The sequence below is a fragment of the Cynocephalus volans genome, chromosome 15 (assembly GCF_027409185.1).
Source record: "Cynocephalus volans isolate mCynVol1 chromosome 15, mCynVol1.pri, whole genome shotgun sequence".
NCBI classification, from domain to species: domain Eukaryota; kingdom Metazoa; phylum Chordata; class Mammalia; order Dermoptera; family Cynocephalidae; genus Cynocephalus; species Cynocephalus volans.
The window spans coordinates 12,811,586-12,837,460 of record NC_084474.1 but is presented as its reverse complement, the minus strand read 5'-3'; the positions used below and the strand labels follow the sequence as shown (position 1 = coordinate 12,837,460).

General features: G+C 41.7%; 1 pseudogene; it reads left to right on the top strand.

The window, feature by feature from the left end:
• Positions 1–24,491: 24,491 nt before the first annotated feature.
• LOC134364278 (U4 spliceosomal RNA) lies at positions 24,492–24,666 on the top strand (annotated as a pseudogene).
• Positions 24,667–25,875: the final 1,209 nt, after the last annotated feature.

The following is a 25,875-nucleotide window of genomic DNA, read 5'->3' as shown; positions in this document are numbered from 1 at the left end:
GCAGAAACAACATAAAAGCCCAGGTATGGACGAAGAAGGAGAAAGGAGAAGGAGAGAGAGCGGGAGGAAGAGAGAGAAGAAGACGGGAAAAAGAAAACAATGTAGAGTTTCCCCCCTGAACAAACCTGTGGGTCACTGATCACTGGTCAGTTCACCGTGATTTAATGCACTCAGCATATCATTGTATCTAGGCTATATCTGACTCTCTCTTCTGTGGCTCTCAGCCATGAGAAGGGGAGGAAAGTCGAGAGAGGCACCAAGAGAAAACCAGTCCTTGGCTGAAATTATGCAGGAATTTCTGAAGTTCCTTCAAGCATTTGACATCATGTTAAACGGTGGAAAAAGTCAAACTAATACAAGTCTCTCGCCTCCAAGAGTGACCATTTCATGTTAACTTTTTTCATCTGTGAATTGCAAACTCTTTGGTTTTAAACCCTTCACTTGAAACTTTGGTCCACCACTAAATAGAAAAAACAAGAGTTGAAACTTGGCAGAAATACAGATTACATGTAGATTACAAACAGAACAATCCTCACTTTCAGGGAACATAAACCAGTGCAAAGCACATTAAGTAGCAGTTTTAATTGCACTGCTGAGATGGCAGGAAGAGATCAAAGAAACATGCTCTGTGCTGCGGAGGAAAAGGAGGGAAGCTACTCTGTGAGGAAGAGTCTTATATAAAACTAGCATGAATATGTTTATCTGTATTTTGAATACAACTTTGTACTGAAAATAAGCAGAAAGCAGCCATGCAGTGGGTGTCACTCTCCATTTTATTGGCAGGAAAGAGCTTTACTTGAACACCAAGAATTAGTTCAATAAATTAATTCATTCTCCATTTCGCTGCCAACTTGTTTTAGTTGGTCTCTTTAAGGTGTTCACTCAAACACTTCAATTTGTAATGCCTTTATTTTTACATTTTATCTTCCCAATTAGATATATTTTCCTTGAAGATATTATATCTGTGTACGTATGTATGTGTGTGTGGGTGTGTATATACTATACTATCTATCTTGTGTCTGTAAAACTATCTTCAGTGTGTGTTCGTGTGTGTTTATTCTTGCTATTCACAGTAACCATGTTTTATAAAGTCAGCTGGAATACAGTAGCTATGTCTTATAAAGTCACTTGAAGCACTGTTCCTGGGGGAAGTACAGGGTTAGGGTCCTGTGAGTGTCTGGTCACAACGTTTTTATCAGCTGATCAATACATAACCTGTGTTATGTGTATTTCTGTTTAAAGACCCTTATTTAATACATATTGTTGATTTATTAAGATTGAACTCACAAGCAACAGCACTGTAACTCTTGCCTCAACAAAGCTTACCTAACACACCTATTTTCTCCTTAAGGCACTCACAGTCTTCCTGGGCTTTAGGAACAACACACAGCACTTCAGAACTACACTTGGGGGCCATGTTAACAGAGAAATCACCAACAAAAAGTGCAAAATTGCAAAAATATGTAGCACTAGGTTAACTGCAAAGGGAATGCTTGTAACACACAGTAGGGGAGATGAAAAGGGGCAGGGCTTGAACTTGTTTGACCTCATGATGGTCGGACAGCCCACTTTTCTTCTCTCCTCTGTGCATATCTGCAAATGACTGTAAAAGCACTAAAGTACTGATCTTGGGGTTACAAATAAATTTTAGCAAGTAGTGAATATAGAAATATAGAATAATAAGGGTCGACAATATGTATTTTTTCACAGCAAGCTCATAATAGAGTATATTGCATAGTAAGTGCAAATTACAGATTTAATTCCTTGAAAATAGTTGCTACCTAATATTAATAGTATTCTTCACAGCAAACTCCCTGCAGAGTGCATTGCCTATACAAAGTTCTCACTTACAAGTGCTTTCAGGTTTTTGTTCAACAACAAAAAAATATAGGCAAAGACTTCATCATGGTACCAGAGCCGGCACTGAGGTGCATAAAGCTGCCTAGCATATAACAGGCACTCAATAAATGTTAAATACTTTCCTATGTTTCCTGATTCATGTTCTTCCCTACTTTTCTTATTTGCTTTCATTTTAATAGCTGAAATTATCCAGTATATGAATAAATGCAGAGGCAGAAACTTCAGTTTCAATATGATACCGATATAACATCTCTGAAGATATTCATATACCACTCTGTATTCGTGAAAGTATCCTCTTTAGATTTTCTCAAATTCTCAAAAAGCTTTTAGGCCTCAAGAGGAAATAAAAAGAAACCATAAAATTTACATACATTGAATGATTTTTAATGGCAAAAAGTAAATAGCAGTTGCAAGGGTCAAAGAACACAAAAATTTTTATAGATTTGTTTGTATTCTAAAGCAGAATTAATCAGATTAAAATAATACTGTCACAGTTAAGACTATAAAGTGATCTCCTCTTTAATAATGTGTTTTAAATGCTACTTTTATTAGTGCTTCACCACCACTCCCAGAGGTAAGGTATTGCTGAAAATACAAATCATCAAAAGTCTAGAAGACTTTTGCCTTCATAGAATTTATGCTGTATTGTTCCACTAAGCAAAAAATTGTCTAAAACCACTTTTGCTGTGGAATGGTTATAAGGACTTTTGAACCTATTGACAGCACACACCACTCCTTTAGAACATAAATATGGCAGTCAATTTGCTGTTGGACTGGAAATGCATTGAATAGTATAAGAAAGACACCTGATTGCCACCTTCTCAGTTCTGCTCTAAATCAATTAATCTTTCTTTTCCTTGGTCTCTTCATTAAAATGAAGAAATTAAAATAATTTTTGTCAGATAAATTCTTTGAAACCTATAATTCAAAGAAAATTTATCTAAAATGATTGGGCAAGCTCTCTCAACTGTTTTGTCACGAGATAGACAAGTACCGGGATGAAAAGTGAAGCCATCCAGAGAAGAAAACAATATCAGCAATGATGGAGACTACTAATGGCAGAGGTAGCAGGTGGAATGCATGCATCTACCTTTGTTTCTGTTGAAATCCCACTAAAATGACAGAAACGGACTTTGTTAAGGCAGAAATCTGCAGAAAGGAGAAACCAGAGAGGAGACAACAGCAGTTAACTTTGGATGCTGGGAAGTAGACAGTAGAGTCAAAAACAAATCAGCAGACCCAAGTCAACATAATCCTATGGAAAGAGTGGAGAATTAAAATGAATCCTTCAAATCCTCCAGAACTGCCACCTTAGGTACCTCTGAAAGTAGGGGTAAAAGGGTGACCTAAATATAAACCACAGATTAAAAGTTTGCATAAGCAACTATCAGATTGCCAACTACCTTCCCCATCAGAGCAAAAACCTGGAGGTTTACTCTCTGAAGAGAGCTAAATCCAAGCCTCTGGGCTGAGCAGTGCCTAGCATAAAGGTGGGTTAATAACATTGAAACAAGGGAGCTGGTTGCTGAGGTCCCAGTTCCTCTTCCTCCACTCAGCAACCAAAATGCTGCAGGCAGGCTTCCTGTTCCAGGCAGGAGACGAGAATAGTCTTCTCTGGAGACTATGACCTTCTCGGGAGGAAATACCTAGAAAACTTTATATTAGAGGTTGCTCAGCTCATCAGTGCAGACCATCACCTGACAGCAATGACTGCATGCATCAGAGCTCCCAATCTGCTATTTGCTTCCACTCCGTGTTTTCACTTTGTAGTCTCTGTATGAGCATGCAACCAACATTACCAAACATCTGAGGAAATGGCTTATCATTAGAGAATAAGAGGAAAAAAGAGAGAGACCAAACATACAGCAAAAAGCAACTTGGAAGAAACAAGAGACTCTACAGGAGAAGAAATTTCCCCCAAAAGACCAATATTAACTAAAAGAAAATATTGCAACCATGAAGCATGAACAGGCAGCATAAAAAAATACACATGTGCAAAAAAGACAAGGGATAAGGAGAAGATGATGTATTCTTCCAGAAAGGAAAAATAAACAAGACATACAGATTCCCTATGAATGTTCATGATCAGAATGGCCTCAGACATCTCAACAGCAGCACTGGAATTAAAAGGGGAAAATTCTATATACAGCCAACTTATCAATCAAGTATGAAGCTAGAATAAAGATATTTTTAGACATGCAAAATGTTATTCCTCATGTATTTTTTTCTTAGAAAGCTATTTTAAAAGCTTACGTATGAGTAAACCAAGGAAGAGAAAAATATGAGTTTTAGGAAGAGGATATCTAGCACAGAGAGAAGGGAGGAGAATCTTCAGGCAAGAAGAGCAGCCCGTAGAGACTGCAGTAGGATCCAGAGGGACTTTCTCAGGAATCTTAAGTCAACAGATTACTTGATGTGTCTGAACATCTAGGGTGAGATTTATATACAGTAGTTGGTAAAGTGTCTAGGGTTAAAATACTATTAAGTACTTAAAAAACTAAGCCAAAAGGAAAAATATATACACTATATGCAAGAGAAAGATTAACAATGGAGAAAACTGGGTGAGGGGTATACAGGAAATATTTTGTACTATCTTTGCAACTTGTCTGTACATCTACAATTATTCCAAAATATAGAAGTTTACTTTTAAAAAAATAATGTCAAACACAGAAAAAAAAGGTAAGAGCAATAAAATTTTACATGCGTATATACACCTAGGTGGGGTAGGGGAGAAAAGATAAAGACAGGAAGAAATCTGGAGCTGCAGGTGTGCCCAAGCTTAGCAGAAGTGATAGCTGCCTCAGTTTACCCAGACTGCACGAGACTGTGTGCATAGGGCATCCAAGCAACAGAGCACACAAGGTGACTGTGGCTGCAGGCAGGTGCACAGGAAATGCTCACTGCCTGGGGTGCGCTGGATTCCCCTTTCTGATCCCAACCAGCAGAAAACGTTCCCAATTCTTTTCTGCTTCCAAGAGTCCAACTCTAAGGGAACAACTGCTTGCTTTTCAAGATTCCAATGTTGGAGTCTGTAGAGATGTCTGAGCCCTCACATCCATCATTTTACCAGCAGGGAAGGGGAGCCCAGACTGGTCTCAGCATTTGCCCAGAGTCATGTGGACAGCAGACCCGGTCCTGAGCACCTCCAATGTCATCCTACAAAAGTGAGACAGACTGGTTACACACATGGCTTCATTTTAACCCAAGTACTCTTTTTCTTCTTAGTAAAATAAAATTGATGCAAAGCATTTCAAAAGCACATAAAGTGACCATCCCCTATAATCCCATGCCACCACTCCTAGAAGTAGTTTCTGGAACTACCCCACATTCATATCCCTCTTGCACAAATGAAGAAACTGAGTCCCAGAAAGGCCCAGAGAGCTGATAAGGGGCAGAGCTTGAAGTGGAACCACCGCTGCCCTAAGCCTGCCTCAGGGTACACTCTTAATCAAAAATTATTCTGAAGATATAGTGGCCATGAAAACTGGCAACTTATATAAGACATCAATTTTGACTATCTTGAAATATTTTACATGTGATTTTGTTGGTTATTTTTTCAGTGACTAAAACATAGAAAGCCCCTCCACTGGACAGCATTTGGCTGAATTTAAATAGCACCAAATATACACAATAAAATTTTATTTAAAAAATTAAAAAATTGCATCAAGAGCAGACATTTTAGGATCATATCATTATCTATATTTTTTTCCCTGTTAACCTTATTTCCATCCTCAAGTTTTAACACTCAGAATGCAGAAGGAAAACATTTTAATCATTATAAAAATTGTTGTTGTTTATATGAGTTCATCAGCATTTACGTATGTTCTAGAGGGGTTGGCTCACCCCACTCCCTATCAGACCCTCTCTTTTACTGTAAAACTTCTGTTAATTTACAAAGGGCAAAGAATGAATAAAGGAAACCAAATGCTTGTAGGGCTTTTACTTCGAAGGGAAAGGGCTAAATAAATTCAACTCTGTTTGCAAAGAAAAACTTCAAAGGCTTTTAAGAAAGCTCCTCCCTTTAATTCAGTTTGTTGAGTCTATTCCCCTACATAAAAGGTAAAAAGAGGAAAGAAAGTTAAATCTTCCACACCTTCTCCCTCTTGTTATGGCCAGGGTTTCAATACAATACTTTTTTACTTAGTAATTCTAACAGTAACAGAGAGACAAGAGCCAATAATTAGCAGAGCCGCAAACTGCTATTGTTTGAAGCTAGTCTCCAGACGTCCCTTGACTTCAGCATCCCTATCAAGGTTCAAAGAGATTCTCATCTTGATCTCGTGGTGTCTCATCCTTGAGTTATTCTGACTTTCCATGAGAGCACCCCAGAAGGTGTTATGGAAATATAAAAATTAAACACAATCTTCAACATGAATCTCTCTTCTCTGGAAAACCATTTCAAAGCAAAACCTGAATTTTTCTTTACAACCTTCTGAAAAGAGTTTAAGTACTCCTTAAAAGTGCTACCATCTGGGTAAGCTACACCTTATTGATACTTAGTGTATTAGTCCATTTCGGTCGCTTTATAAGCTAGTCTCCAGACGTCCCTTCACTTCAGGATCCCTATCAAGGCTCAGACAGTTCAGAATATCTGAAACTGGGTAATGCATAAGGAAAAGAGGTTTATTTCTTACAGTTTCTGAGTCTGGGAAGTCCACAGTCCAGGAGACGCATCTGGTGACTCTCTGCAGAGAGGCAGGGTGTCTGTCACATGGTGAGAGTAGCAAGAGCAAGAGAGCTAACCTGCTCACATGCTCTCCTTATAAAGCCCACACCCATGACAACCCATTATTCCATGAATGGACCAATCCATTCGCTAGGGCACAGTCCTCACAATCCAATCACCTCTTAAAGGCCCCACTTTCCACCACCATGTTGGGGGTTAAGTTCCAACAAGAGCTTGGGGAGACATTCAAATCACAGCATTTAGGATTAAGCATTTCACCTGCAAAAACAAAGAGAACCCCCTTTGTATCTTCATTCTGGTTTAGGATGGACTTCCAAAATCTGAAACGTTATTTGCTTATTTTTAAATAATTAGATTTAAAATCCTTCAGATTGATTGAGAAGCTCTTAAGTATTATAAAAGGATGCTCTTCTGGGTCTGTGAAATCCTGAAGGCTATTTATTCTACGGCATTGTGGTCTGCATCTTATTTTCTCAAAGCCCCATTCCCGGGCATAAAGATATGCTTCTTGTCCACGTCTCAGTAGTTGGCCTAATGCAGAATCAGAAGTTTTTAAGAGTCACTTAACATTCCCCTTGCTGGATTAAAATGCAATAAACTCAAACTTCCTTCCTAGAGCATACAATGAATTCTCAAAAATAAATGAGAAGTGGGTAATGAGGAATCGTATAATGGGTACCAAGTTTCATTTTGGGATGATGAAATAAAGTTTTGGGAATGGGTAGTGGAGATGGCCGTACAACACTGTGAGTGTACTTAATGCCCCTGACTTGTGCACATAAAAGTAATTAAAACGGTAAATTTTATGTTATACATATTTCACCACAATAAAAATAAATAAACAAGAGCTTCATATTTAAAATGTTAAATAATTCTGTGCTGGGAAATAAGCACAAAAATGTTACATTTCTGAAGAATAAATTGTCACTAACAGATATTGAAAATCTAATAACATGAAATCCTTTGATACAGAAATTCTACTTCTATCAATTTATAAAAGGGCATAATTTTTAAGTGTACCCAAAATCTATATGTAGGAGAGGGTTTATAATAAACAAGTTTGTAATAACAAATTGTTAAGAAAATTTGGGGCGGACCTAAATGTCCAACAGTGCGGGATAAAAAATTCTGTTACATTTAGTGAATAAATTATTCTTACCTCCTGGCCACTAGCATCTTTGTTGACTCTTCTGCCTCCATCATCACATTAAATCTAGGCATTCCTCTCCTTTCCAAGTCTCTCCTGTAATTACCATCGGTTCAATCAACAATTACTTATCGACACCCCCTCAGTGTTGGGAACCACACTAGGAACTGGGGATAAAGCTTTCAACAACTCAAAGTCCCTTTTTTCATAAAGTTTATAAACTGTGTGGAGAACACAAAGAAGAAAACAGGCAATTATAATATCACATGACAAGTGCTGCGATGTGGGAAATACAGGATGCTCTGGAGTACGTTGGGCAGGCCCCTAAGCTAGATCTGGGTGCATTCAGGATGACTTCTTGGAAGAAGTCACTTCTTCAGGATGACTAGAAATCAAGTAGGAGAAGAAAGTAAGAAGGGGGTGGGGGAGGGGTGGGGGGAGGGGTAACGGCCCAGAGATAATAGCATGCACAGACTCAGACGTAAAAGAGAGCAAAGCAAATTGAAAGAACTGGAAGTATTTCAGAATAGCATGAGCACAGGAATGTCAGGAACGGCTAGCAAGAAACGCATCCGTGACCAGCTAGCTTCCAGTCGCACTCAACCTCAAAACAAAGCGCCTAGTAGACGCATGTGCCGGGTGTCTCCACAGGAATAGGCTACACACCCCTCAAGTCCCCAGCCTCACAGCACAATCGCCACCTGCATCCCTCCCTGCAGCCCTGGTCATTCTGTGAAGTCTCAGTCACATGAGCAACACCATGCGTGGGCTCTCAGCCTCTCTCCCTCCACATCTCACAGCCACTGTCACAGCCGAGGGTCCCCAGGAAGCAAGCTCTGAGGTGGAGGGTAGTATCGGGGACGTTTATGCAGGAGTGCCCTTGGGGTGGCCTCCCCGGGCGGCGGCCACACAGGCACACCGCGGAGCTGCACGGGTCTGTGAGAGGGGGACAGGGGGTCTTCACGGCTCCTCCTCAGTCAGTCTTGGGACGAGAGCCCCGGAAGAGGGGGCCTGGGGACGCGGTCTGGAGTGGCTGGCCGCCCCGCAACCCACCCCCCGCAGCGACACAAGTCCTTCCTTGAGGCGACATGCGCGGCATAGCTCCTCGCCACCACAACACGAAGTCCTCTCCTTTCTACCTGTCATCAATCTCTCTCCCTCTTTCCTCTTTTCAAAACTCTATGGAGGCCTCGTCGCTGGTGTCACTGTCTCCCCCTGACTTCCGAGTCCTCCTCCACTCTCCAGTCAGAGTCATCTTTCCAAAACCCAAATCTGATTGTCATTCCCCTGCTCAAAACCCTTCCGCGGCTTCTCAAGGCCCTCAGGACAAAACCTGAACTCCCGGACATATTTTTGGTGCTGATCTCGCGCCTACCTGACCCGGCTCAGCGCGGGCCACTGCCCGCCGTCGCGATTCTGTGCCCGGCCCGCCACGGCCACCCGCGCTTGGGTCCTGTACCCCGCGAGCTTCTAGACGCCAGGTCCCCGCGCCGGTGTGATCCTTCCACCCGGAACTGACTCATCTTTCAAGTCACCCGAAAGAGCCCTCCTTGGAAAGCTGTACTGTCATGCACCCGTTCTGCTGCATCACTGTGGGAGTGTGTCAGTTTCCCGTTTCTTTCTCCCTCCCTCACCTGTGAACTTTGACATGACGGGGACTCTGTCAATCTTATCAGTGTTGACAAACCTGCCCAGAAGCCCAGCGCGTGGCTTAGAAGCCAGGGTCCCGCAGAGAACCGGCCGATGCCTGCTCAGTGAGAAAAGCGGCTGCCCAGACAAGATTCTGGCATTATCCCATTTGACAGAGGAAAACATTTGCAGAAAAAAATTTTCGAAGTATAGGTACAAACATGATAACTGACATTGTCTCAAGTACGTAGGGTGGGGTTATCGGTCTTATCCTGGTTTTGTTTTTGTTTATCTGTGTTTTCTGAAATTTGGGGGGACACAAGCATGTTTTTCGCTTCAATAATAACAATAAAAACAAAGCAGACTTTCTATAAAAGTAATTTAGAAGATTCAAGATTTCGAGCTGCAAAAATCTATTATTTCAGAATGCATAAACTTTGCCAAGAAAAGACATCTGAACTAATGAGTTAAATCTACAAAAATAACGGAATTTACTCAACTCCTGACTTTTGAGTTCAAGGATTGGAATTCTCAAAGTTCACTGTTACATTCTGCTTCCATTAAAAAGGAAAATATTGCTGCTTCCCTAGAAACAGGCTTTGTTTTCAATGATGGTGTTATCTTCACTAAATTTTTCCTCTTTTCATTAAATCTGTGTATTTTGGAAGAATGTTTTAAGTACTATCAGAAAGCACTTCACCTTCAAGTTATTTTTCTTGCACTAATTGACTATTTCTCACAATATTCTGGACTGTAGCAAAGTAAGACCAAGCACACCACAGTCCTTCTTGCTATGTGGAACCCATTGTTAGGTCTGTTAGGTTGTTAATCAGGATGAGACAATCATGTATTTAGTCTACATTTGTGCTTATTCAATGCCAATATTAATTTCCAGAACAGCATGGTTTTATCAGTTATGTGTGAAAACCATTTCACAGCACATAGCCATCTTCTTTTTCCAGATCCTCTCAGAAATCTCTGCTTCCTGGTTTCTCATCTCCCCCCACCCTGTGCCCCACCCTCTGATGGAGAACAGCGGGCTTCTGGGCAGCAGCTACTGCTGGGGGTGGGGGGGGGTAGGCCCTGGGGCTGCTGATTGCAGGCCGCTTAAGAAGGTTAACCAAATACCCACTAGCACCTTAGCTCTCAGTTCAGTTTATCTTGGCGCCTAGGTGAGAATGGTGTTTGCTAACGTGGAACAGAAACCCAGCTAAGTTTTGAAAGGGTTCCCCAGCTAAGGGAAAGGGTCTCTGAGAAATGAACGAGAGAAGAGGTCTGGCCTATAGAGAGTGGCAAAACGCAGGGCTGGGAAAGGCAGCGACAAGCCAGAAGAACATCTCCTTGTCATTTTCCCAGACTTCCTGCAGAGGTGGTTTGCAATCAGATGGTTCTGTTATCGTTCTGCGGGCGCAGGTGCCGCACTCATGCTAGGAGAGGACAGACAAGAACAGGGCGCCAAGGTCAGCGGCTTCCAGCATTAATCACCTCAATCGTAAGGACAGCGCTGCGAAGTGGGGCGGCTGGTCTCGTCCTCATCTGACGAGCAGAAACAAATTCAGGTGCCCGCGGTCCTGAGGCGCCATGTGCCCCAGCTCCACGTGCCTGACCTTCAACCTCGTCTTTCCTTCAGCTCTGCTCACTCCGCCAGGATCCCAACCTAGCCCAGGATTTAACTACCATCCACGTGCTAACCTACGGACTCGAACCGCTTTCCTTCCTGCCCTCTTGGTCCTCCGCCGGGCTGTTGCGTGTGCTCACTAACGTCACAGCAGCCCCACGCTGCCAGCGCACAGGCCAGGAATCCTGCAGTCAGTCATCCTTGATCCTCTTGACCTCACTCCCCACTTCTCACCCAAGGGAATAAATCCCACCGGTTCTACCTAGCACGCGGATCCGAATGCGACCACTGCCCCCACCCCGCAGGCGCCTCCCCCCGCACGCCCTGAAAGCCGAAGTCCTTCCCGTGGCTCCGGAAGCTGCCCCCCAGCGCCCTTGGGACCTCCTTTGTCACCCCCGCCATGACTCTGGTCTCACTGGCCTTCCTGCTGTTCCTCAGGGGCACAGGGACTCTGCACCCCCCACCCCCGCCCGTCCGCCCTCTGCCCGGAGCTCTTCCAGCAGATTCGCCCTCACCTCCCGGAGGCTCCCACCTGCTTTCCTTAAAATCGCCTCGCCCCCTGCGCACGCTCGCCTGCCCCTTCCCAGTTGTTTCCCCCCCTTAGCTCCGGGCGCCCCTGCTCCGCTGCATGGTTTACTACCCAGTCACCACTCGCACGCGCGCACACGCACGCACACTCGCGCGCACACGCACGCACGTGCACACACTCGCACGCACGCACACACACTAGAATGCAGGTGCGCGGGAGGCGGGGGTTGCTCACTGTTCCACTCTTGTTCCTTCACCGCTTTCCTGGAAGAGAGTCTGGCGCAGGGCAGGCGTTCAATGAATATTTGTTGAACTAAAGGATGAATATATTTGCATAATCCTAACCCTGTGCGTTTAAAGGAGTTTGCTCTTATAAATCTCCTAAGAGGCAGAGGCATTTCTGCAGAATGTGCCTAGGGCCCGGGATGCTTTTACACACAGTGACGTGGAGGATTTCGTGCTTATTCTTCATGACTCGGGCACGCTACCTGGAACATGAAATTCTCTATGCACTATAGCCCAGTACAGGGGCTCAAATGCAAAGGTCTACAGCAAATCAACATCACTAGGGTTGCAGAAAGCGATTATGTCCTCAGCTGCAGTCGTCTTAAGTAAGAATTACAGTTATTCGCAACAGCACTTGCTATTGACGGGTTTCTCCCAGCTCTAGGCTCTCCCACCCAAGACTGCTCTGCAATTCTTTCTCTTTTAATTGTGGTAAAATGTACATAACATAAAATGTGTCATTTTAACCATTTTTAAGTATACTGTTCAGTGGTATTAGTTACATTCACAACGTTGTGCAACCTTCACCACCATTCATTTCCAGAATTTTCATCATCCCAAACCGAAACTTTGTACTCATCAAACAATTCCCCGTTTTCCTTTCCCCCCAGTCTCTGGTAACCACAACTCTTTCTATCTCTATAAAGTTGACTCCCTTAGGTACCTCATATAAGTGGAATCATGCAATATTTGTCCTTTTGTGACTGGCTTATCTCACCATAATGTCCTCAAGGTTCATCCATGGTGTAGCATGTGTCAGAATTTCCTCTTTTTTTAAGGTTGAATAATGTTTCATATATGTCTAGACCACATTTTGTTTATCCATCTGTATGTCCCTGGACACCTGGGTTACTTTCACCTTTTGATTCTTGTGAATAAAACTGCTGTGAAAATGGGTGTACAAATATCTGTTTTTGAGTCCCTGCTTGGAGTTCTTTGGGGTATATACCCAGAAGTTGAATTGCTGGATCATATGGCATCTTAGTCCATTTGGGCCACCATAACACAATACCACAGACTAGATAGCTTACAACATAAATTTGGTGCTGGCAGATCTGGTGTCTGGCAAGGACATTCTTCCTGCCTTGCAGACTGCTACCTTCTCATTGTGGCAGGAGGAGATCAGTTCTCTCAGGTCTCTTCTTTAAAAGGCACTAATCCTATTCGTGAAGGCCCCACCCTCATGACTTAATTACCTTCCAAAGGCGCCACCTCCAAATCCCATCACATGGGGGATTTAGATGTGAATTTAGATGTGAATTTGGTGGAGACACAGACAACATTCACTTCATAGTATATGGTCATTCTATGTTTCATTTTTTGAGGAAACTAGTGTTTCCTCACTGCTCCCTGACTCTGAGGCTGGCTAGGACTCTGCAAACCTTATTCCCTGGACTGCCTCACCAGCTGGCATTTCATTATTTTCTACCAATGAGAGTTGAAGACAAGAAACCAGAAGGTAAGAAAAGAGCAGAAGGGACTTTCTATTTCTAGCTCTTATTAATGCCTGGCAGCAGAGAAAACTAAAATTCCAATCCTCTCGGCCCTCCAGCAGCAACTTCTCTGTCTCCCCAGACACCTCTTCAGTGGCCAAACACTAGCACCAAAGCATTTGCCTCACCGTGCAAGAGTCAGCCATAAGGGACCCTTTCCCTCAGTTCCAAAGTTCTGGCAACACCACCTCTTCTCTCTCTTCCCCATGTCCTAAGGATGATAGCTGCTTCTAATATCTGGGTCACCTACAGTGGCAGTTTGTTTTTTCAACTTTCCCCTGCAGCTAGTTTCCTGAATTAAATCCCTCCTGTTGAAATACCTGGCATGGCATCTGTTTCCATGACTAGATCCTGACCAACAGGGTCACCTGGTATTTACTCTTTAATCTCTAGAGACATGTTCACTGAGTATGAATAGTCCAGGTTTGGAAATGTTCACATAGCCTGTAGAATAAGTCTTTCATCTTTGCAGGCTCCCTTTTGTATTAACAAAGTTTGCTAGTTCAATAAAAGCTGATCCCTCTCTGTTTTTACTTAAAATCATTTCTTCCAAGACTTCAGTCATCCAGAATCTATGTTAGCATTTTTCTTCCAAAGAAAAACAAAAACGCTGCCTTCCAAAAGTATTTAGAAACAAAGGAAAAAGAAAATAAGGAGACACAGAGGCCTGAGCATGTCTTCTGAAAACTGCAGTCCCAGCCTTTGATCGGAAAATGTTTCAGAGCACGATGGCCCACATGCAAACTGCTCGGCCCACGTGCAAACTGCTCGGCCCACGTGCAAACTGCTCAGCCCACGTGCAAACTGTTTGGGCCACTCCCTATTGCACGTGGGGATCCAAGTGAGGTCTTGCAGCAGATGCTCTGCAGCTCAGCCCCAAAGTATGGATCATTTAATGTCCAATCTTGTTCCATCATTAGATGATTCTAACATCTAAATAAGCCTTTTTTTATATAGGAAAAAAATGAGACCATGGGTTTGTGTACGAGAAGGCAGAGAAGCAATCCTGTCTTCCATGAGATGTACTATGTTCAAAAACAAGGAGAAGAGGATAAAGTCAGCACTGCCACACTCCAGCCTTTGACCTTGACAAATCTCTACCCTTTTGGGTCTCAGTTTTGTCATATCTAAAAGTAAGAGCTGAAAAGTGTTTTGTTTTGTTTTTTAATGCTTCTTAAAAGAGGAAAACAAGAATTGAAAGCAAGGACTTGGGATATTTGTTCATCCGTGTTCACAGCCACGCTATTCACAATAGTCAAAAGGTGGAAACAGCACAGAGTCCATCAGAAGACGAATGGATAAACACAATGCAGTGTGTACAGACATGGGATGCTATTCAGCCTTGAAAAGCAATGAAATTCTGATACGTGCTGTAATACAGATAATCTTTGAAGACATTATGCTAAGTGAAATACGACAGTGACAAAGGACAAATACTATATGATTTCATTTATATGAAGTACCTAGAGTCAAGTTCATAGATACAGAAAGTAGAATGGTGGTCACCAGGAGCTAGGGAGAGGGAAAAATGGGAAGTTATTGTTTAATGGGTACAGTTTCAGTATGGGAAAACAGAAAGCATCCTGTGGATGGATAGCGCCGAAGGCTGCACAGCAATGTGAATGTACGCAGTGCTATTGAACTGCGCACTTAGAAATGGTTAAGACAGTAAGTTTCATGTTAATTGTGTTTTAACACAATTAAATATAAATTAAAATAAAAAGGAGAGAACAATGATAACAATTCTATTTTACGTTGCTTTCATATTTATTCTGCTTCTTAGGAGTTCAAAACATTTTCATATGCTTTCTTCTTTTTTACTTTTCTTTTTCTTTTTAATTTGAGTATTTTCATCAAAATTAAAAATGGAGCCTTTATTAAGTTAATGGCCATGTCCACTTCCAATTTCTGAGGAAAGATTACACAGCAATTTCATCTCTGAGGAGCTTAAAAGTACTGAATACCCTAATATTCTAGAGGAAACAATCATTAAAAAGTCTCAAAATGGCCAACATTTATTATGATCAATTGGGATCAACACTTTGAAAATACCTTGCATTTTATGGTAAAAAAAAAAAAAAAAACAGGAAAAATAAATGGAGAATTAAAATAGAAGACAGATATAATCAGTAAATCTAGAAAAACATAATATTTATAAAATGTCAAGTATAATATCTTCACAAGATCTTGCTTATAAACTAAAATGGTACGAATCAAAAAGATTTATTGCCCATCATTCTCACTAAACATTTGAAAATAAGTTTAATCAAGATTCACCATTACATCATCTGGTGTTTTGATTATCTATTGCTGCATAATAAAACACCCCAAACTTCACAGTTGAAAACAAAAACCATTTACTTGCTCATAATTCTGCAACCTGGCCTGGGCTGGGCATGTCCTTCTGCTGGTCTTGCCAGTGTGGATGCAATTGGCGGCTGGTTAGCTAGGGTCAGGGCTTAGCTGGGACATAGCATCAGCAGAACTTGTCTTTATGTGCAGTTTCAGGACTTCTCCCTCTGCATGTGGCCTCTCTCTATGGTCTCTCCAGCAGCCAGACTGATTCCATGGTGACTCAGAACTTCCAGGAACAGAAAGACAGAAGTTGTCATCCCTTCGTCATACCTGGGGTTTGCAGTCCCAGGACATGATTTCCACCATTTAATGGTGGTCAGAGCAATCACAGACAGGGGCCAGCCCAGATTCAAGGTGATGAAACAATGATAGGGGGTGACAAAACCACATTGCAAAAGAGTCTACGGGATGGGAGACACTGACCCAGCATCTTTGGAAATGTGGTCTGTCACATCTGGTGGATAATTTGTGAAAAGCCTGATAAGCGAATGAGATAGGTTAAAGGATAGCAAGCATCATATTTAATCCACCCCAAGTGGAACTTCAGTGCAATAAGCATCTCACAGGAAAGATGTATTTTACCTCAAGGAAATGAAAAACAAGGTTTTTACCTTACTGTGTACTTGGGATATAAAATACACAAAAGAGGAACAATTATAAAGGTGTTAGTTCATTCAAGAAATATTTTTGAATGTTTAATGAGCTAGTCTTATACCCCTAGGTGAGTCTAACTTTTTAAAGATAGCTTTAAGGACAATACTCATACTTCTTTTCAAACTACACCACCATATTTTTTTTTTTAAAGAGGTGATGAACACACAGGAATCACAAAAGCAGTTGTTATTTTTTGGAGACTGTGAGGTGTTAGGAAGTGTGCCACGCAGGGTCTATGAATCCTTTCAAAACCCTGCAAAGCAAGCCCCGACATGAGTCCTTCTGTAGGGGAGAACACTGATGCTTGGAGAGGCTAAATGCTCCCACAGTAACCCTGACTCCCAAACGATCATTAATAGATTGAAGATGTCTTAGTTACCAAGAATATCAGAATGTGTTTTAGAAATATTATTGTTTACATATATTTTTAATTGGCAATTTACCCAATCAAGCTTCCCTGGTCCTAGAGCAATCCTTCAGTAAGATGTGAGTCTCCCTTCAGTCTTCATAATGCCCAGTACCCTTACATGACAAGACTGGCATTCCTGAAGCATGTTCCCATACATTTAAGAGCCCATCGGCCCATCACCGAAGAGCCTAGCATCACAAGCCCCTGAAACCTCCATGTGGAGACTCCCAGCACCCTCAAGACTGGATGGAAAAACACCAAGCCTTTCTACGATTGTCTTGGGTCCAATCTGGAAAACGCGCGTTCTCCCTCTTCCTGCCTATGCCTCCCACGGGCTGCTGCGTGGTCTCTGCTGATCCAGGCTTTTCCCTCCTTAGGGTGGGATGCTTCCTCACACATTCAGCAAGAGGAAGAGGTGGACAGAAAGTGGGGGCGGCCACCGCACGGCGGGCCCTCCAGGCGGGAGACTGTGTGAGCTGAAGCCAGCGTCCCCTAGGGAGGAGTGACGGGAAAGAATGGCGAGTTGTGCAGATAAGAATCTCGCATTCTCCCTCCTTTTCCTTGTTCCTCCGTGTGGCCGCTGGGACTCGCCCACCCTGTGCCTTTTAACTGTCAGGGAGCCAGAGCCAAGCACTGGGCCAAGTCATCGTCGATGACATGTGAGTTGTGTGTGTTCCAAATTGGCCTTCCTGCCTTTCTGCAAGAAAAACAAACTTGAGCTGGACCCCAACAAACATGACAGGAAAAATAACAACCCTTGTCGAGGGCTGATACTGAAAACGGCTGGTCTCTCCCCTGGCCCCAACCAGCCCCTGCTGAGGACAGGAGCAGGTCCTCACCCCCAAAGCAGGAGTGGGGGATGTGGGGGGGTGGCTCTTGGGGCAACATAGTGGCAGGGGGCATAGGTTGTTCCTTCTGGGGTTGCCTGTGGAGGCCACCTTTCCAGACCTCACAGTGACATACCAGGTATCAAACCCATTCTACAGAGAGGTAAGTATGTGGCTTTGGGTTATGAGAATTCAGAACAAATGCTGTTGTTGGATCCACTTCCTAGAAAATATGTTCAAAGTCTTTACTGGAAACTACTGGCATACGTAATAAAACAATACCATCAAATATCATTATTATTTTGAATAATGCACCTTTATCAAATTGATAAGCCCTCCACAAGCTAGACTCTGTCCTATTTTTCACTGCTATTTTCCACATGACTGGATGTAGTACACATACAAAGGTGCTCAATTAAATAGTGGGGGTGAACTAAACTGAAAATAACATTTTCTAGGCCACAAGAATCAATATTTATATATACCAAATGAATTGAAAGCAGGGACTCGAAAAGATCTTTGTATACCCATGTTCATAGCAGTGTTATTCACAATAGCCAAACAGCACAAACAAACCAAGTGTCCATCGAAGGGTGAGAGGATGAACGAAATGCGGTCTGTCCATACACTGGGATATACTCAGCCTTGCAAAGGAAGGGAATTCTAACACATGCCATGACATGGACGAACTTTGAAGACATTATGCTAAGGGAAATAGGCTAGTGACAAAAAGAAAAGTATTATAATGATTATACTTGTATGAGGCCCCTAGAGTAGTCAGATCCACAGAGACAGAAAGTATGGTGGTGGTTGCCAGAAGCTAGGGGCAGGCGAGGGGGCGGTAGTGTTGAACGGGTAGCGTTTCAGTTTGGGAAGATGATCATGTCCTGGAGATGGACGGTGGTGACGGTTGCACAACAGTGTATATGTGCTTAATGCCACTGAACTGTGCACTTAAAAATGGTTAAGATGATAAATTTTATTTATTCGTATTTTACCACAATTGTTTAAAAAAGGAATCAATATTGAGGCATGTAAAAGATCTGTATTCAGTCCTGGCTAAAGGAGAGAAAATACTAAGTCATGCTGAAAGCTTCCCCAGTATATGCACATTCCTGGAGTGTTCAAATGACCGTAAGGACATATTCAACATGTTATTACCAACAGACCTGAACTTTACAGTGAGGTCTAGGACAACTGCATTAGGAAACTTGCAGATGTATTTTTCTGAAGATTTTAGAGCATTCCTAAGAGGCTTGTTTTACAGGCTGAGGACACGGTGAGCTACTAATTCTTAGGGTTTGAGGTAAAACCCAACGAACAACAAAAACCTGGTTTTGGTTATCTATACTGCACTAATAAACTTTTCAGAAAGAAATGGAAACTTTTTGACTTGTGCATTTCATATCTTGAAAAGTTCTCCTAAACATAAACTCTTTTATTCCTCCAACTCTTTTAAGGAAGCTGGTATAATTCAATTCCAAAAAATGACAGGGACATTATAAAAAAGGAAAATTATGGAGCCATCTCATTCATAACTTTATAAATCAATTATTAACACACTAATTCCAGCAATATAGAAAAATGGCATCACATATTAATTGAGTATATTCCACAAATGCAAGGTGTGTCGAATATTCAAAATCAATTAGCCAATTAATCACTAAATTATTCAATTAATTATTAAATTAACAGAGTAAAGGAGAAAATTATATAAGCACCTCAATATATGCAGAAAAAAAGCAGCTGATAAAATTCAACATCAATTCTTGATAAAAACTTTTAGCAATCTAAAAATAGAAAACTTCCTTTACCTACCATAGGTATTTATAAAATCCTAGCGCAAACATTATACATAATGGTGAAATGTTGAAGTCTTTCCTTCTGGGATTGGAATGAGACAAGGATATCCGCTGTCTCTACTTCTGTTCAACACTGGTGGTCCAACCTGAATGGCAAGGCAAGAAAAAAACCCAAAACATACATGCACTGGAAAGTAAGAAACACAAATCTTATTCACAAATAATGATATTGTATTAAGAAAATTCAATGGGATTTTAATATACATTTTTAGAATTAATAAAATAAATTAATACTGACATAAATACAAATGAAATCATAGGATATTAGAGAAGCACTTCCCCCAAAAAGTTGTTGGTTTTTTTGGAAAGGTAGAGTGGGCAAGGATATAAATGAAATAAGATCGTATGATTTGATAGTTGCTGAAGCTGGGTGATAGATGTATGGAGTCTGCTATACTATTCTGTCTACTTCTGTATGTATTTGATTTTTTATATTTAAAAGCTTTTTTTTAAAAAAAAGTGACCTTGGTTGCTGAATACAACGTCAGTAGACAAAAATCTATCATATTCCTCTAAATCAGTAAAAGAGCTAGAAAGTATTATTTTAATATACCATTTACGAGAGCATCAAAACCTATCAAGTAGTTAGGTATATTTCTAACAGAAATACAAAAGACTTCTACACTAATGTAAACATTATTTCTGATGTAAACATTATTCAGGGAAATCAAAGAAGACATAAATAAATGGAGGGATATATCATGTTCATGGATTGGAAAACTCAATGCTGTAAAAATGTCAATTCTTCCACAAAGTCACCCATAGATTAAACACAATGCCTATCAAAATCCTAATGGCGTGTCTATTACTTAAGAAACTAATTAAATAGAAGCACTTATGACTAAGAAAAACCAACATATCTTAAAGATGGAAAATAAGTTGAAAAGACCTGCTCTACCAGATATCAAAGCTTATTACAAAGCTACAGTAAGTGAGACAGTTGTGATGCTGGCACAGGGACAGGAAGACAGACCCACAAAATAGAATTGACAGCCAAGAAGAGACCCTCACATTCCCAGCCTCTGAGATGTGAGAGGTGGCAAGGAAAAACAGCCTTCCCACTGAACTGTGCCAGGACACTGGTATATCTTATGGGGAAAAATTATACTTGACCCACCTCACACCTGTACAACACTAAATTCCAAAACAATTTTAGATCACATGTGAAAGGAAAAACTATCGAACTTCTAGAAGATAGCTTAGAAGAATAGCTTTATGAGTTGTAGTAAGGAAACATGTTTTTAAAAACACAGCCAGCACAAACCACAAAAAGAATTTTATATATTGGACTACATTAAAAATCAGAAGTTTTGTTTATTAAAATACACAAATAAGTGATTAAAAATATGAGCCAGAGATCAGAAGAAGATATCTGTAATATATTCAAACAACAAAGGGCCTGTGTCAAGAATGTAAGAATTCCAAATCAATGAGAAAAATAAAGGTAACCCAGCAGAAAAATGAGCAAGGTATTCGACAGGCACTTACTAATTAGATGGCCAATAAGTAGATGAAAACGTACTCAACCTCATATGTAGTTGGGAAAACGCAAATTCAAATGACATCGGTTTAAACTAAAAAAACTGACAGTATTAATTTTTGCTGAGGATATGGAACAATAACAATACTCACATACTACTGGTGGGATTATAAATTGGCACAACAGCAGAAGGTCATCCTCTCGCTGTGTCCTTACATGGTCTTGCCTCTGTGGACCCACACCCTGGCATCCCTGTGTGTGTTCCTCTTCTCATAAGGACACCAGTCAGGTTGTATTGGGGCCCACCCTAATGGCCTCATTAATCTCCTCTTTCAGGTCCCTATCTCCAAATACAGTCACATTCGAAGGCTCCAGGGGTTAAGGCTTCAACATATGCATTTTGGGGGAGACACACTTCAGCTCATAACATATGGGTAATATTGACACTGAGAAATTTTTTAAATATTTATTTATTAAGGATCTGCTTCCATGCTCACATGGATATGGGCAACGTTCAGTTCCTTGCAGAGGTACAGGACTGAGAGCTTCCATTTTGGCTCACTGTTGGCCAAAGGCCCTCCTGACCCATTTGGGATGAGAGGCCATTCAGTGTGCTTTCTGAATTCTCATTTTTCCATCAGCTTCTGGAGGCCACCTACAGTTCCTAGTCACATGGGGCTCCCCACCTGGTGGCCACTTGCTTCCTCACAACAGCAAGGAGAGACACTCCACAAGATCGTGTTACGACCTCACATGACATAATCATGTGCACAATCACGTGTATCCCTTCCCCTTCACCGTGTTCTATGGGTTAAAGGCAAATCACGGGTCCTGCCCACACATGTGGCAGGGAATCGCACACAGACATGAACACCTGGAGGTGGGGACCACTGGGCCACCTGAACAGTGTGTCCTCTACATGTAGCAATCCAACCTCACAAAGATCCATAGTTGAAAGACTGGGGAGATTTTATTAAGTTTTTCAAATAATTGGGTTATTCTTCTTGGATACTCTACCAAAACTTGACAAGTGGTAGTTTCTTAAAGGTTAGATGCAAAGTGGAACCTGAAATCATATCAATGAAATGTCTGTGCTCTATTACACCAGACCCAGTGGTCTAGTTTGCATTTTGAATGGATTATTCAGCCACATATGATTTTGTAATATCATGCATTGGTCATTAGGAAAATATTGGTTCACTGACTTACACCAAATGTTAATGCACTTCATTATATGTTATAAAGAAAAGTCACATCTGTTACTATCATCATTGGATAAAAAGTCTCACCAAAAAAAAGTCTTTAATCGCTGGGAAGCTGACCAAGCTCACAACGATAGATACGAGTTTTCAAAATTCTAGCAAAACTTTCCTCTGCAGAACAGCCATACTCTTGGCTGCAGCTTTTCATACACTTTCATCACAGAGAATGTTGAAAAGACAAGTGCTCAGGGACTGAGATTCAATAAAATTAATAATCATTCCTGTTTCTTCACATTCTTAATTAAAACTCACATTTTTTAAAGTTAAATCACTATCCTCCTAATTTGGACATGTGAAAAGCCTTTCACCCAGCCAGTTTACTCCTAAGTATTTACCCAACAGAAATGCACAGAAAGGTGCACCAAGAAACAGGCAGGAATTTGGGGGAAGTGCCATCCATAAGAGCCAACGCTGGAAACCACGCCGGGATAAACACGAATAGGACAGATGAATACACTGTGGAATATCACCACAATAAAAACCATAAAGCAATGAAAACAGGCAAAGTAGGGCTTTGCAACACCACAGATAAACAAATATAACGCTGAGAGAAATTCAGTCACAAAAGAACATGTAACATGTGATTCCAGGCATGCAAAGTTTTAAAATGAGCAAAATTTATAAGGCAATACAAGGATAAAAATGAAATCTTAGTAGAACATACAGGTGAATTCTTTTGGCCCTTTATTTTTTATATAGTTTTGTTACAGATTTCTTAAGACACAGAAAGAGCTAACTTTATGAGAAAAAAATTATTAAATTTAACTGTGTTAAAACTTAGAGGGTTTTTTAAAATTAATATTTTTTTTACATTCTGTGATGTTGTTGTGGAGCCGTTGGGAAGGAGGGGAGGGGGAAAGGGGAAGGAAAAGGGATGGAAGGAGGAAGAAGGAGGAGAGGTGGGATTGAGGCCTGTGGCTCCCCCCTCATTCCCACAGGGGAAACCAGGGAGCTTCCAGCAGTTGCTTGGTCATTGCTGGGTTGGGTTCAGATGTTAGGGGCGTGTGGCAAAAGCCCTTACCTCCCACCACCCCAGCTTGGGAACCTGAGGCCATTCTTGCTGCAGCTTGGTGGTCATTGCTGGGCTGGTTGCACACATGGGGAGGGTGTGGTTGAGGCCCTTGGCCCCCTACCATCCCAGCTCCAGAGAGCCCGGTGCACTTCCTGCCGCAGCTTGGTGGTCATTGCTGGGCTGGTTGTGTGTGTCAGGGGGCGGGGCGTGACAGAGGCCCTCAGTCCCCCACTGTCCCAGCTCGGGAGAGTTCAGGGCACTTCCTGCTGCAGCTCAGTGGTCATTGCTGGGCTGTTGCGTGTGTCAGGGGGATGTGGCTGATGCCCTTGGCCCCCACCCTAGGGACTCGTTGCGGGTGTCGGGTGGCATGGCTGAAGCCCCCACCCTCCACCCCTCTGGCTTGGTAGCCCAGGGGACTTCCAGGCCTAGGTGTTATAGGTGTTCTTTGGTGAAATGAGACCTTTCCTAGTTAATATCAAACTTTGTCTCTGGTTGTGGGTACTTTGCTTTTTCTTTCAGTTCTGTGTTGGATTATTTGCTGTTCCCACCACTTAAACTCTGCACTGGAACTAATTTGTTGTTCTTTGCTTACTTCTAAAATGGGGGAACTTCCTGTGGGGACCAGCACTTGATCCCTGTGGTTGAGCTAAATTGCTGCTTTGCTGCTGATTCCATGGGGAAGGCTTTTTGTGCAGATCAGGTTTTAATGGTTGACTTTACAGGTACTTCTGACTCGTGAGATCTGATACACCTGGGTTATGTAGAAACACTGGTCTGGGCCTGAGTCTTTTCATCAAACTGTACCCCCTGCAGTTCTATATTCCTGACCAGTCTCCTCTGAGTGGTCTTGTGCTGATGGGGGGACAGATTGGGCCTGTCTCCCCCACCGCCCATGCTCCAAACACTTCCCATGGGGTGGACCCACGTGTGCTGGTCCCCTGTGATGACTCACTGGCCTCTGAGTGGCTCCTTTTTTCAGTTGTTCTGGCTCCTCACTCCTATGTGGGTCTACGGGAACCCTATTAGTGGTCTTGCTGTCCTGGGGGCCACCAAGGCCCCCTTCCCCCCTGCCGCCTCCAAATAGCTTCATCCAAAGGGCACAGCCGCGGCTTTTGCCCACTCCTGCTCCATGAGCAGCTGAGGGGCCAGAGCTCGAGATGGTCAGAGCGGTTCTTTCTTCCTTCATCGTGGCTTCTCCCACCTTCATGCACTCTGTAGGTCTCTCTTCCTCTTCTCCTGAGCTCTAGCAGCTCCAGCTTGGCTGTCATTGCTTTTCTATAATTGTAAATTGGTTGATTTGTGGGAGAGAGTGACACTGGGGACTGTCTATTCTGCCATCTTGCTAGTGTTTAGAGGGTTTTTCATCAGAAAATATCTTAAAATAGCTTTGCACAGTGGCAGTATCCTAGCCAATGAGGTTTATCCGAGGCGCGATTATTGCTAATAGAAAATACCTTAAAATTAAAAGACAAGTTACAAACTTGGAGAATACTTTCAATACACACAACCAGAAAGAATTAATTTCAGTAGTTCATAAATAATTTCTATCTATCAATGAGTAAAGCAGATATAACCCAATAGATAAAAGGAAAATGACATAAATAGGTATTTCACAGAAGAAAAAACACATATGGCCAATGAGCATAAGAAGAGAAAAGATCAGCATGATGTCATTATAAATCCATTTGTTCAGCAAAAAAAAAAAAGGTTTGGAGAGAAAGTGAATCCGCAGGATCTGTTGTACATTGCTGCAGGGAGGATACTTTGGAGTAGCCACACTGGAAAACAGTCCAGTGTTGTCTTTAGAAGCTGAACATTCATTCACCTACCTGGGTATATGTCAAGAGTAAGCTTCACACAGGTAGATCAGAGCAAGAATGTTGTCACTGTGAACAGTAAAAACTTGGGAATAACCCAAATGTCCATCAAAAATAAAATGCATGAAAAATAATGTTGAATATTCACACAAAGTCATATTATATAGGAGCCAAAACAAATGAACCACGGCAGAAGACACCAACATGGAAGAATGTGAGCAAGATAATAACAGGTAAAGAAAGTAAGTTTGCAGTAATCACATAAAACATGACATACTTTTTAAAAGTTAACAAAAAATAAAATTAAAAGATATATTTTTAGAAATATGTGGATACAATAACAAAATAAGGGAATGATGAACACAGGTTTTAGACCAACAACTTCCTCTTGTGGAAGGAAGAGAGACATAGGATAGGGACCCACTGTCGGCTGCCAGTTGACCTAATGAGGCTGGTGTAAGAATTAAGAGTTAATACATGTGTAGTCTTTGGAACAGTGCCTGACACTAGAGTTAGCATATTAAAAAAAAAAAAAAAAAAATCAGCCATCCCCATCATCATTACTATTGTTAATATTATTATCTCCTATTTACCTGTTTTATCCTATAGTTTTGCTATTTCAAATAACATTTTTCCTGGTGTAATGAAAAGTGATCTCAATAGATGGCTCTCTCTAGCACTTTTACCTTTCTGAAAGGAACTCGATCACAGTCTTTCCCAAAGCAGGCCCTGCCCTGGTAGAGGGCAGACTCTGAGGTTTTCCAAAGCCCTGCAAACCTTGAACTAAAGAGCCCCTGAACTACAGCAAGTTCTACAACAACTTTTGGTCTACCCCACACATTGGGGGCCATGCCAACTATTTCCTAGGATAATTTATAACAACTCACTAAAAGATAACAGAAAATGAAAATTAAGATAATAAATTATTCTAATCCCTAAAACATTTATTA